The following is a 12,133-nucleotide window of genomic DNA, read 5'->3' as shown; positions in this document are numbered from 1 at the left end:
GATCCAAATATTTGCCCGGTCTCTAATCTGACAGAATTTATGGGGAGAAGATTTTGCAGAGCAGGCAAGAGAAAGGGTGTTTAGGGGGCAAAACCCACCTACTTATAATGAATGCATATCACAATTTTTGATTACAAAATGATTTACTTCTAGAATTTGCTGTTACCCTACAACTTCCCTGAATATCTATCAGGCCAACATCCTATACACTAGATTCGTTCAAAACATGAAACCTTTCAGAAAATCAGTGTTAAGCTTTATTTCGAAATTTTGCCCAATTTAGATATAGTGGGGATCTGGACTATGTTCAGAGGGTTTCACTAGATTTCATGGAAAAGACTGGGTGTGATGACAAATAACAGTCCCAGTCCTTATCGGTGGAGTTCTCTGACGAGTGAGTCTGACTCTAGTTGAAAGGAATAATGAGACTAAGCACATCTACACCCTTTACACATTCATAAATGTCTTTTTGAATGCTGAAAAATTCCTGAGGTCATTGAACCATCTTGCTGTGTTTTGCGACATTGTCTTGGGGTCAGAGACTTGTATGTGGGTGACACGTCTTTGGATCATTATTCTTTGGTTGTACCATCCAACACCAACAAGGAGCTCTTAGGAAACGTCGATTTCGACATAGACCTTCCTGATGCCATCTGTATAAGCTAGATTCTTGTCTGACCTTTAGTGTATACATTTATATGTATCTGTGTCCTGGATGGGAAGCATTATCTTAAGGAAAGCTGTAGAGTATTTGTGATGGAAATTAGCCATCCACACAAGGCATATTTTGAATTTCTAGACGTCCATGGTTGAATGCCTTTGCATTGGTGTTTCCATTAGGTGCACCCTTTAGTATCAGGTGCTTGACTCACTTGACTGTTTCATCATGACCGTTCCTCTGATGGTGTGGGGTTGATGAACTCCCCATCTACAAACTGAATCTTGGAATTCATGGTATGCAAACTGGGGGCCTCCATGCATTTGAGTTTGTTCAGGAAGAATGTTGTCATATCAATGCCACAGTGAGCTATGACTGGCCATACAGACAATCAGTCTACATAAACCAAGAACTGTATCCTAGCAATGCTGAAGAGATCAGCTGATACTGACTCAAAAGGTTCATCATCAAACAACTTTCCAAAATGGTCATCATCTATTTCATAACAGTTAGTGGGGAATCCTTTAGGAACCTTTTCGAGGAGCTTGATGTAGGTGAGGCCATTATGAGATATTGCTCTCATCTTATCATCCATTTCATAACAATTGGTGGGAAATCCTTTAGGAACCTTTTCAAGGAGCTTGGTGTAGGTCGGGCCATTATGAGATATTGCTTTCATCTTGTCAATCACTGGGTCACTTCTTTATGGTGCTTAGGTAGTACCTTCAACCGCACATGAGGTCATCACTTGCTGTTATTATTCTCCTTACATTGTGGGTTATTTCATTGCTTTGGTCAATGTCCACAGGGACACGTGATAATGTATCAGAGATGGACAGTTCCTTTCTCTTTTCCCAAGTAGCAGTGAATACATATATGGCAATTTTTTTCTTTCAGTCACTGCAGTCATGGGTTCTCTAACCATTAAACTTACAGGATTTTAGACCACCACTGGTCGCTGTTATGAGCATAAATGTAGATAAAATCTACATTTAGCCATGGACCATACTGCAGCTACAAGTTCCAACTCAATCCCTCAACCCCTCCTAAAAACCTTGAACCACACTGACAAGTTTCCGCCTCTAGTACGGTATAACTCACACCATACAGGCGGGATATATTGGTCTGTAGTGCAGTCTTCCGAGCAGGATCAAACTAGGCAATAATGGCTGGTTGAACTAAACCTTTCTTCACTTGTTCAAATGCAGCATCACCTACTGTTCAAACAAAAGTTCTTCATGGGCTCATTAGTGGCTCAAACATTTTACTGACTATTATGTTAGGTATGAAGTTGCCAAGTTTATTTACAAGTCCCATAAATGATTGCAAGTCAGTCAAATTAGCAGGTTTTGGGAAGTCAGCAATAACTCGAATTTCATCCTTGTAAGTAGCAATGCCCTCTGTAACCAGCAGGTGACAGTGAATCCCATTGGTCCACGGCAAAAAAGATACCATTCATATTGCGTCATAAAAGTTGTCAAATATTGGATGAATATTCCTAACAGCAGTAAGTTTAGTTGGCAATGGGTAAGTTGAGCATGACACCTGGTTATTTAATTTCGTCGGGTCCACTTTTATTCTAACACCACCTACTGCCACTAGCGGGTGATACCAACTTGTAGGCTCATATCCTACTGGTTTCTTTATGGCTTGTGTGACCATTGCCTTCAGGTCCTTCTTTACATCTTCCTGCCATGCCAGAGGAATAACACGTGGAGTATATACTGCGAATGGCTACGCTTCTCACAAGTGTATGCATCTTCGGTCCAGGCATCTTACGTAACCCCTTTACTTGCCTGAAGTCCTCTTTCGTCAACACTGCCTCGTTTTTCTGATGAATAGAGTCCCCAGCTGACAAAAAGTTTAGCGATGGAGAGTTTGACTTCCGTGTTAGCACTAGCTTACCACTCCATCTCCATCACATCGACTGTCCTTCAAAGTGATCTGCTTCTTTAAGGCTCATATCCAGCTTATAACCATTGCTGTACCATATGTCATCTTCACTACAAAAGAGCCAATTGGATGCACTCCTGAGTCAATGTCTGACTGATTCATTCCAGGGGCATAGAAACTTTCTATGTTAATCACACTGGTGTCTGCTCCTGTATCTAGCACAACATCCATCAGTCCCGATGCTGTCTTAGTCTCAATGAGTAAGCTGATTCTGGGTGATGGAGGTCTCATCTGAGATATATTTGCAGCTTGAAGAATACTTGAGGCACAGTAGTTATTGAGCTAAGACTTGCTGTCAACCTTCCCTTCTACTGCTTTTCATGTTGTCACAAAGTCATGTAAAAGTCAGTCAGGTTTCATTTCAAGTAGATCATTCTGGAGCTTCTCATTCCTTACCCTATGACTTCATGGCAAATCTGATAGTCAATGGAGCTCTGATCCCCGCCTTTGCAAAGGTCTACAATTTCAGTAGCTTCTTGCAGGAGGAAAAAAAAATTGTTGAAGCTTTGACCTTGTTCCTGCTTCATTTTGAGCAGTTAAATCTAACCGCCTCCCTTTTCTGCGGCATTGCAAAGGTCTATATACACTGAAGCATATCCTGAATCTCTATCTAAAATTTGTTTATATAAACAAAACTCTTTATGATGCATTCAATATTTCCTTCCTTGAAAAGTCTACCGACATAGTGTAAGGACTGCCGGGGAAGAGTGTTAATGTGTACAACAGGGGACAATGCGAGTCTCGAAGTGCGACTTTGGAAAGGTATACTTTCAAGCAAATTTACCCCTGCAAATAAAATTTCTTCAAAAGAAACTTTAAAGCCTTTTAGTAGCATAACTGAAATCACAAGACAATGTCTTTTCAAACTATACAATCCGATGGCTTTCAGGCGACATGGCGGATGTGATACTATGGCTAACACCCCACTCACCAAGCATCATCTGATCCCTCCTTCCTTTCTTTTTTCGCGCCCTGGGACTAAGAGCATTGATAGTCAAGATATTTCTTTATATGGAGATGTGTGACACCTTAATGGTAGCTCTGTGGTAGAGCATTAGCTTTGTAATCACGAGGTCCTGGGTTCGCACCCGGTCGTCGCTTTAAGTCGACTCAGCTGTGAATGACCCCAGCATACTGACGACAGTGCGCTGGAGTCAAAGGAGCGGAAAGGAACTGGCCCCCCTACATCATCATCCCACAGCTTAGTAAGCATGTTTCTCTGCAAATGTCTTCTATGTTCACATCGATATGGGACCGAGTTTGACTTGTATAAAGAGCAACATCACATTCCATGATCAAGGCAAAAAAAGAATTCTATCAATGCTTTTTAGTACTTTCTCTTCACACATTAAGCTTCAGGCATAATGCACTTACAGTTTGCAGTAACATGTATTACATAAATAGGATACATACAAATTTACAAACCCGATTCATTTCCAAAACATTATAAGTCATGGAAACCATTACTACCTTTAATACATAATATAATAGTAACAGAAAGGGATTCTAATAGATTCGCAATATACCTCTAACTGTGAGTGTGAGTATGTGTGTGCGTGTTTCAAGCGGTATGCATGGGAGTTAAAACCCTTTCACAATTATCAAATATACACTCATAATTACTGACAAATGATAACTTATGCATCATGACAGAACACACTTACCTGCAATACATTTTTAAGCATTATTTTCAGCTGAAAAATGTCCAGTGTACTGTAGATGAACTGCACATAGTCCTTGTAAGCATTTACCTCTTTGTCGACCGTTTGTTTACGATTGTCTGATGCATGATTGCATGATGACTGAATAAAGATAGAGAAAATCTAAATCTAATGACACTGTCCGCACAAAAGGCAAAAATACACATAACTAATGTATAAAATACTCTGCGCAGGCAAACTAACGTTAGATATGAAGAAATGAAAAAATTCCGCACGAAAAGTAAGCCCAAAGCGATCCAGTGGAAGTCCCGGAGCGGAGCCTTGGTAGGTAAATAAAGCAATCGGGTGGGTGTCCGTGGAAGGTTGAGGGAATTCTTAATTCACACGGCGATGTTTGTAGATTCCCAGGAATGGCTCGATTAACAGGGACCCATAGGGGTGCGGTCACTTCGTAATAATTTCACTTATATCAACTGCGATGGAAAACAGATACATTCATATTAAACTGAAACAAGAAATAAGGTTGGGTGGCAGTGTGTAACTAAAGAATTACCAAGTTTAGACAGTGACAATCACTTTCTTCTATTCATTCATATAAGATCTCCACCTATTTACGCAACCAAAACCCTACCCAACAACTCTCTATATTGCATGATTTACAACCCTCTCCAACAATTTCAACCCTCCCGCTCTATACCGGCATAAGAGCACGTCAGAAAATTATTTACAAGTACCATAATTCGCTTATGTGAGTGGTAGTTTGCCACCACTGTAATCTTAATAGAACTTGTGAAAACAGTTATAAATGACTAAATAAATTTACAACACTAAAATTTACATCTATGACTCTGTGATGTTATTACTTCATAGCCATGATCTTTTCTACATATCGCAATGAAAAAAGCTCTTGCGGAACAGTGATAGCTTAGTGTAACATAAGCCTAGCGTTATATAAATGTTTGGAAATCAAAATAAGGTTGTGGCACAAACTAGCCGTTAAATAAATGTATGGATATCATCACCAGATGAATAATTCATGAATCGAAGGGGGGAGGGGGGACTGACGCCAGCGAAGTTAACTTGTTGCGTTCATTACTTGCAACGTTCCCAGGCTCATTAGAAGTGTGTAAAGGTGTCACTGCCACCACCCGATTGGTACGTTCGGGAACGAGTGTATGGTGTAAGAAGGGATGTAAGGTCAGAAGAAGTGTGGAAAGGAGCGATAGAAGTGTGTGTATGCGTGTGTGTGTGTGTGTGTGAAGTGTAGTTGTTGAAATGAGCCGAAGTGAGGTAGGCGTGGTTAGAATCCCGAGGAGAGGCGTGTACAGATGCTTCATCTATACTTTAGGGTTTTTGATTGTTGGCCTTGTAAACTTTTAAACTAAAATATGTTTAGGCGTTATTCCGCCATCCTTCTTACAAAGAGTCGGGGACTTATCAAAAGTTATTATAAAATCTATCTATTTTGTAAAACAAGGCTAAAACAGAGCTTAAAACGAAACATGGGACAGTAAAACAAACACTAAAACACAAAAGACGAAATAGACATAAAACACTATAGAACACGAAGCACAAATATTAAAACGAGAACCACCTTCTCTCACGTATAATGCAACTTAAAAACTTATATTTTATTTCCGAGACCACCTTATCCTGCACACCACAACCACAGTCCAGCACTTGAACTGGCCTCGACCTCGGACCGCGCTGCTTGAAGGGCCGGGGACTTTTCATTGTCACCTCGGCCCGCGAAACTAAGTTTTGGTTCTCATAAGACTTGCATATATAAAAGCTTACAATATACATTAAAATGTTCTTGTTATAATAATAAAAATATCCTTAAAGTTTATTCATAAGATGAATAAAAGTTCTATGAAATAAATAGTAAACATAAAAAAAACCATCGTGTACATAGTAAAATAAACTCATAACCTGTTCGGTGTAAAAATGAAACAAATAGAAGGTAAAATATTCATAATAAAGTTAAGATAAAATGATAATAAGAAAGACGAATAAAGGTAAAAAGTTTCTTCAGAAGTTCATTTTTGGTGGTCTCTTTTTCAAATTAAGGTCCGTGTAAAACACTATGTAAAAAGTTTATTAAAACACGAAAACAAACTGAAAAAAAAAAAAAAATAATAAAGCAAATAAAACATTAACAAAGGTGACGAGGCCGCACAGGTGAGTCGCTCCAGGTGGGCTTCCCGTTTTCTGTTGCCGCAGCTTCCTCATCTAGGAAGCGTACGAGGCTAGGACCTCCTCCGTGGAGCGAGGGTGGACACCGTTCTTCATCTCGAAAGGGGTGGGGGGGGGGGGGGGCGAAAGGATATGTAGGGGACCGTGGGGGACGTACACAGGGCGGTCCACTACAAACTCACACCTGACAAACTAATTTCCGATTATTGTTATTACCTTCACATTACCATCATTATTATATGGTTATCATTGAAGGTAAAATAATAATACACGGACGAAAAAAACAAAACAAAAAAACATGGTACATGTAAATTAACTAATGAGGAAGTGTGGTATATCTGTTACTCTCGTCGGTAAAAGTAAGGGTGGCCATTTCTTACGAAACATGTTTTTCTACTTGGTTTCGTTGTTTCGCATGTTTTCAACCTTTATTTCAATCGGAAACCACCATTTTTATGAGTTTTCAACACCGCTATCTCTGCTGTCACGCGCACATTTCACATTTAAGGTTTCCACGTTTATTTATCTGTAAGCCTCTATTTGGGACCAACAAATCTTCACCTCGTATTCACGGCAAGATAGAGCCAACCTAAAAGCAACAGAAATCCTCGGCAATACGAACGGAACATGACCGCGACCTAACACCCGCGGCAGTTATCTTCAGGTTAAATATTCACGTTGTGACCCCAGGCAGACCTGACGGTTGATCAAACAATAAATGTGCTACTTGTGAAGTTTTGATTCCTGTATAGCACCGCCACACTTGACTCTCCTCACTTAATTTACACGGTTTATTTATGATATTATTTCCGTTATTATTCGTTTGCAGAGATAACGTATAAAAAAGTATTTTAGATTGCTGTGTTTTATTGATATCCGGTATCAAAAATAAGGTAAGCGCACCCGTACTAATAACGAAAACTTACCCTCGTCTTTAGTAGAACACCAAATTGGACAAGTACAACTACCCAAATATCGTCAGTTCAAAACATAAACATTCAAGTTAATGTTAAGAATTATATGAATATACCGCAGTCTAAGTACATTTGTTAATCAAATATAGATTTTTCACATTGTATAACTTTGATTACATACTTCTGACAAAAAAAATAAAAAAATAAAATAATAATGTCGACTCTATGCACACACACCCTAGAGGCAAGAAAACCATCTCATTCTATCATCGAGGTGTTACCTCTACCCACCTTAAATTCACCAATTTCCACTAGTCTACTAAAAATTACAGCTATGAAACTTTTACAATACTCACATATGGAATATTGCTTTTCTTCCTATATTCTTGCTGCCTCTTCCAGACTATCCGCTCAAGTGTGTAACAGCCCTCTTCCAGACAAATTGCAGCAGACGGTTCTTTCCGAAAACTCTCATCCAACTCATAGAGCAGGGAATTCAAACATTATTATTTTTATGATGCTTACAGCTATCATAAAACTAGCACATATATTGTAAGTAACAGAATGATGAGCATACTAAAGCTAATGTTATTGAGGTTAATAATAATAACCATGAAAGTGTCGGTGATGACGACGATTATGATCACTCTTAATACGTTAGAAACGATATAATTTACCGACACAAATGATGAAAGGATAAGTAGCAAGACTGAGCACAATATAAATGTGTAACTGGTAGTAATGATACTGACAAACCAAAATATAGATAATAGTTTATTAGCACACTCATTATACACATTTCTCCTAGCAATATATTCCACGTGACTGCGGACTTAAAACTTGTCTATTATTCTGATAATCGTTGGATTCGTTATGCCTAAAATATTAAATTTTGAATGTGAAAATGGGATGATAATTGACGTTAAGAGTATTAAAGTATATCACAAACACACACAAAGGTATACAATATATCTACTAGAATCCTATTATAATTTTATCATTATCATTATTGCTAACTATATCAGTAATGTTATTATCGTTATTATTATAACCATTGTTGTTCTTACCATTAATCTTCTAGACATTATACTGCAGCCGCATTAGTTAAACCGTCCGTTTAGACCTTATTTATCATTTACAAGACGATCCGAGGTTAAGAAGTAAGGTAGGAGGAGAAAGGGAGAGGAAAGGTAAGACGAAAAAGGACTTAATAAAGAAAGGGAGAAGAGGGAGAAAGGGGGGTGAAGGGAGGAAAAGAGGATGGGAGGGGAAGGGGGGCTTAAAGAGAAATGGGAGATGGGGAAGGGGAAACAGGAGTGGGGGGGGATAAGAGAGGATAAGGAGGGGGGGGGGGTGCATTTCTCGTAAGTAATTATAATTATAATAATGATAGTAATAATCGTGATAATGATAATAATGATAATAATAACAATGTTAATAATAATCCCAGTCACAACAATGACATTGATAACTAAAGTAAACAAATATCATTTTATCAAGCGACAACCACAGTTCGGACTATACTAGCAAATGTCAAGGCGAATCGTTTTCTGTAATGTTATCTATGGCAGACACCGATGGGGACGCTTCGTTAAATTCGATTGTGGCGATAAAATGGTCGCATAAACGAAATATGATCACGTATGCAGTGCAGGGTACCAATTGGTTAATCTTTGTGATTCTTTACTCTAATCTCATAAATTTGTACTTCGATTTCAACAGAAAAGAACAGGACAGAAAACTGTATCTAGATATTTTAAATATAAGCGTGCAGTTTATCACGCAGGGGAGCACAGCGCAAGTGCAGATCAGCCGAAACCATTACCACCATCATGTCCCTGATAAAGTATATGAACACATCTTTGATATGTGAGACACAGCAAACAGTGTCATGATACGCAGTATATGATATTTGTCCAAACCGACTGTTACGGCTAAGAGATAAGTTCTTTGCCTTCGTATTTATCGCGCCTAATGAAATGTGTTTGCAATTATTAGTATTGTCACTGCTGTATCATTATTATTTTCATTGTTATTATTCTCACCAATGTGATTAGCATTAAGATCATTACCATTACTATCTGTTCAATTTTTAATACTATTATTCGTATCATAACTGATACTTTTATTTCCATTAGTGTCAATATCAGCGTATAATAATAATAATAGTATTGATAATAGTAACAGCTATAAGAATAACTATAAAATAACTGAATAATTAGACATTATTATTACTATCATTATCATCATTATTACTATAATTGCAGACACCACCACCATTGCTGACACCACCACCGTTGCAGACACCACCATCGTTGCAGACATCACCGCCGTTGCAGACACCACCACCGTTGCAGATACCACCACCGTTGTAGATACCACCACCGTTGCAGACACCACACCCGTTGCAGACACAACGGTTGCAGATACTACATCCCTTGCAGACATAACCACTGTTACAGCTACCACCACCGTTGCAGACACCACCAATGTTGCAGACACCACAACCGTTGCAGACACAACCAATGTTGCAGGAATTGTCCACGTGCCGGTGGGCCATGGCTCTGTACCTCTGGGGTCTCCTGCTGCTCTGAGATCCTCCACAATTTAGCCTGGGACCGCAAAGTGCCCAGTTTCCATGGGTGGCTACGGGGAGGCACTGCAGAAGTCTCGGTGATGGAGAGGCTGTAAACTGGCAGGAGAGGCTTATGCAGAGCCGCTCCTCTTTTCGCACGAGGCTATCCAGCGGAGGTAGCTGCAAGCGAGAACGCATGCAAGCACTGAACGCTATCTAGACTACCACACCATCGCTTAAATTTACACTGAGCATGAGGCATCCACCCATATGAATATATATATATATATATATATATATATATATATATATATGCATACATATATGTGTATGTATACTATATATATGTATGGATATATAAATATATATGTATGTATATATGAATACACATACATATACATACATACATACACATATACGCATATACAGCCATTTCCCAAGTATTTTAATTTTAGAGGCACTCCATTATTAAGCATCCAATATCCTATATGTATAACTAATATATATTTTTAAGCTACATTGCTGTGTTTGTAACGTTGTAATGTAGATAAAGATGTTCTGGGGAGCGCAAATATACACGCAAAACAAACACACGACTGTGCTGACCAGGTATGTAAGCCTCACACACACACACACACACACACACACACACACACACACACACGCGCGCGCGCGCACTTATACAAAGTCATTTACATATACGTGCGTATTTGCTAAAATTGACATTCAGCCACTCCTTACCTTCTGTAACAAGCGGGGGCAGGTTAATTGTCGTTGCGCCATACTCCAACAACAGCTGATTCACAGAAGCAAAGTCATTTCGGATTTGCCTTCGCTCAACATATATCCAGGACTTTGCTACATTTATGCGGTTCACTATTTGAGCTATAAGGTCTTTTACAAGTTGTGTTAAAAGACTATCTCCGTTGCCTGATAGTTGCACATTTATGTTGTCTATGTCTTCTTTATATACATCAACAGTAGCTTTCTGTACATCGATTTCGCCAGCAGTCCCATGGTCTATGATATCGTCAAGACTGGTTATCAAATCGCAAAAACTATACAGAAGTATTTTAATCTTCCATATTGATACTGGCTGTTGTTTCAGGTGCTTTCGTGGGATCTGTTACAAAGATTTGTCCAAGTGTAGCGTCTCCTAAAGTTGTAGTAATTAATACAGTTCTGTCGTCTGTGTTTCTTGTATCTGCTATAGCTACACTGTCTGTTACATTTATAGGGTTTACTTCTGCCATCCTGTCAGTTTCAGGTGAAGTGCCTGTCATTGTAGTACTATCAATTACAGCTGCATTATCTGCTGCTGTTATTGTGCTTTTGTTGTGTTGTGTTCCCGCTGAGGCTGTAGTACCTGCTCCGGTAGTGATGACTGCATAGTCTGTTGTCATTGCGGCGTCCACTTGCGTTATAGTGTCTTTTACAGTTATGGTGTCTGCCATAGCTGTAGTCTCTCCTATAGATATGTCTGTCACAGTTGTAGTCTCTATCAAGGTTGTAGCATTCAGTACAGTATCTGCTTTAGATGTAGTGTCTACTAAGATTTTAGTCTCTGGTACATATATAGTGTCTATTGTGGTTGTGTTGGCTTCGTTTGAATTGTCTTTTACAGTTGTAATGTCTGCTATAATTTGTTTGGTTGTAGCGTAAGTTAAGGTTGTGTTACTTACTTTGGTTATAGTGTTTGTGACAATAGTAGAACCTGCTGCAGCTGTAGTACCTGCTGTGGCTTTGAACTGTCCTCCATCTACTACAGTTGTGGTGACAGCTAAACTGGTGGTGCCTGCTAAAGCTGTAGTGTCTGCACCAGTAATAGTGTTTGTAATGGTTGTTTTCTCTGCTACAGTTGTAGTGTCTGCAATGGTTGTGGAATTTGATACAGTTGTAGTGTCTGCAATGGTTGTGGAATTTGATACAGTTGTAGTGTCTGCAATGGTTGTGGAATTTGATACAGTTGTAGTGTCTGAAACAGTTGTGGAGTCTGATACAGCTGTAGTGTCTACAATGGTTACCGTGGGAGTGCCCATCATTCTAGGTGGGAGGCAGCTATAGGTGGCCTGATATTTTGGGTGAAGATCTCATCACCCTAGGGAGGGAGCTCGATACCCAGAGCTAAAGGTTCCCTTTCACTCGTTGAGTAAGCGCTTGTGCTAGTTGTACATGG

This window comes from Penaeus chinensis, chromosome 30 (assembly GCF_019202785.1).
Source record: "Penaeus chinensis breed Huanghai No. 1 chromosome 30, ASM1920278v2, whole genome shotgun sequence".
NCBI classification, from domain to species: Eukaryota; Metazoa; Arthropoda; class Malacostraca; order Decapoda; family Penaeidae; genus Penaeus; species Penaeus chinensis.
The sequence above is the reverse complement of the archived record's forward strand: the minus strand, read 5'-3'. Positions refer to the sequence as shown.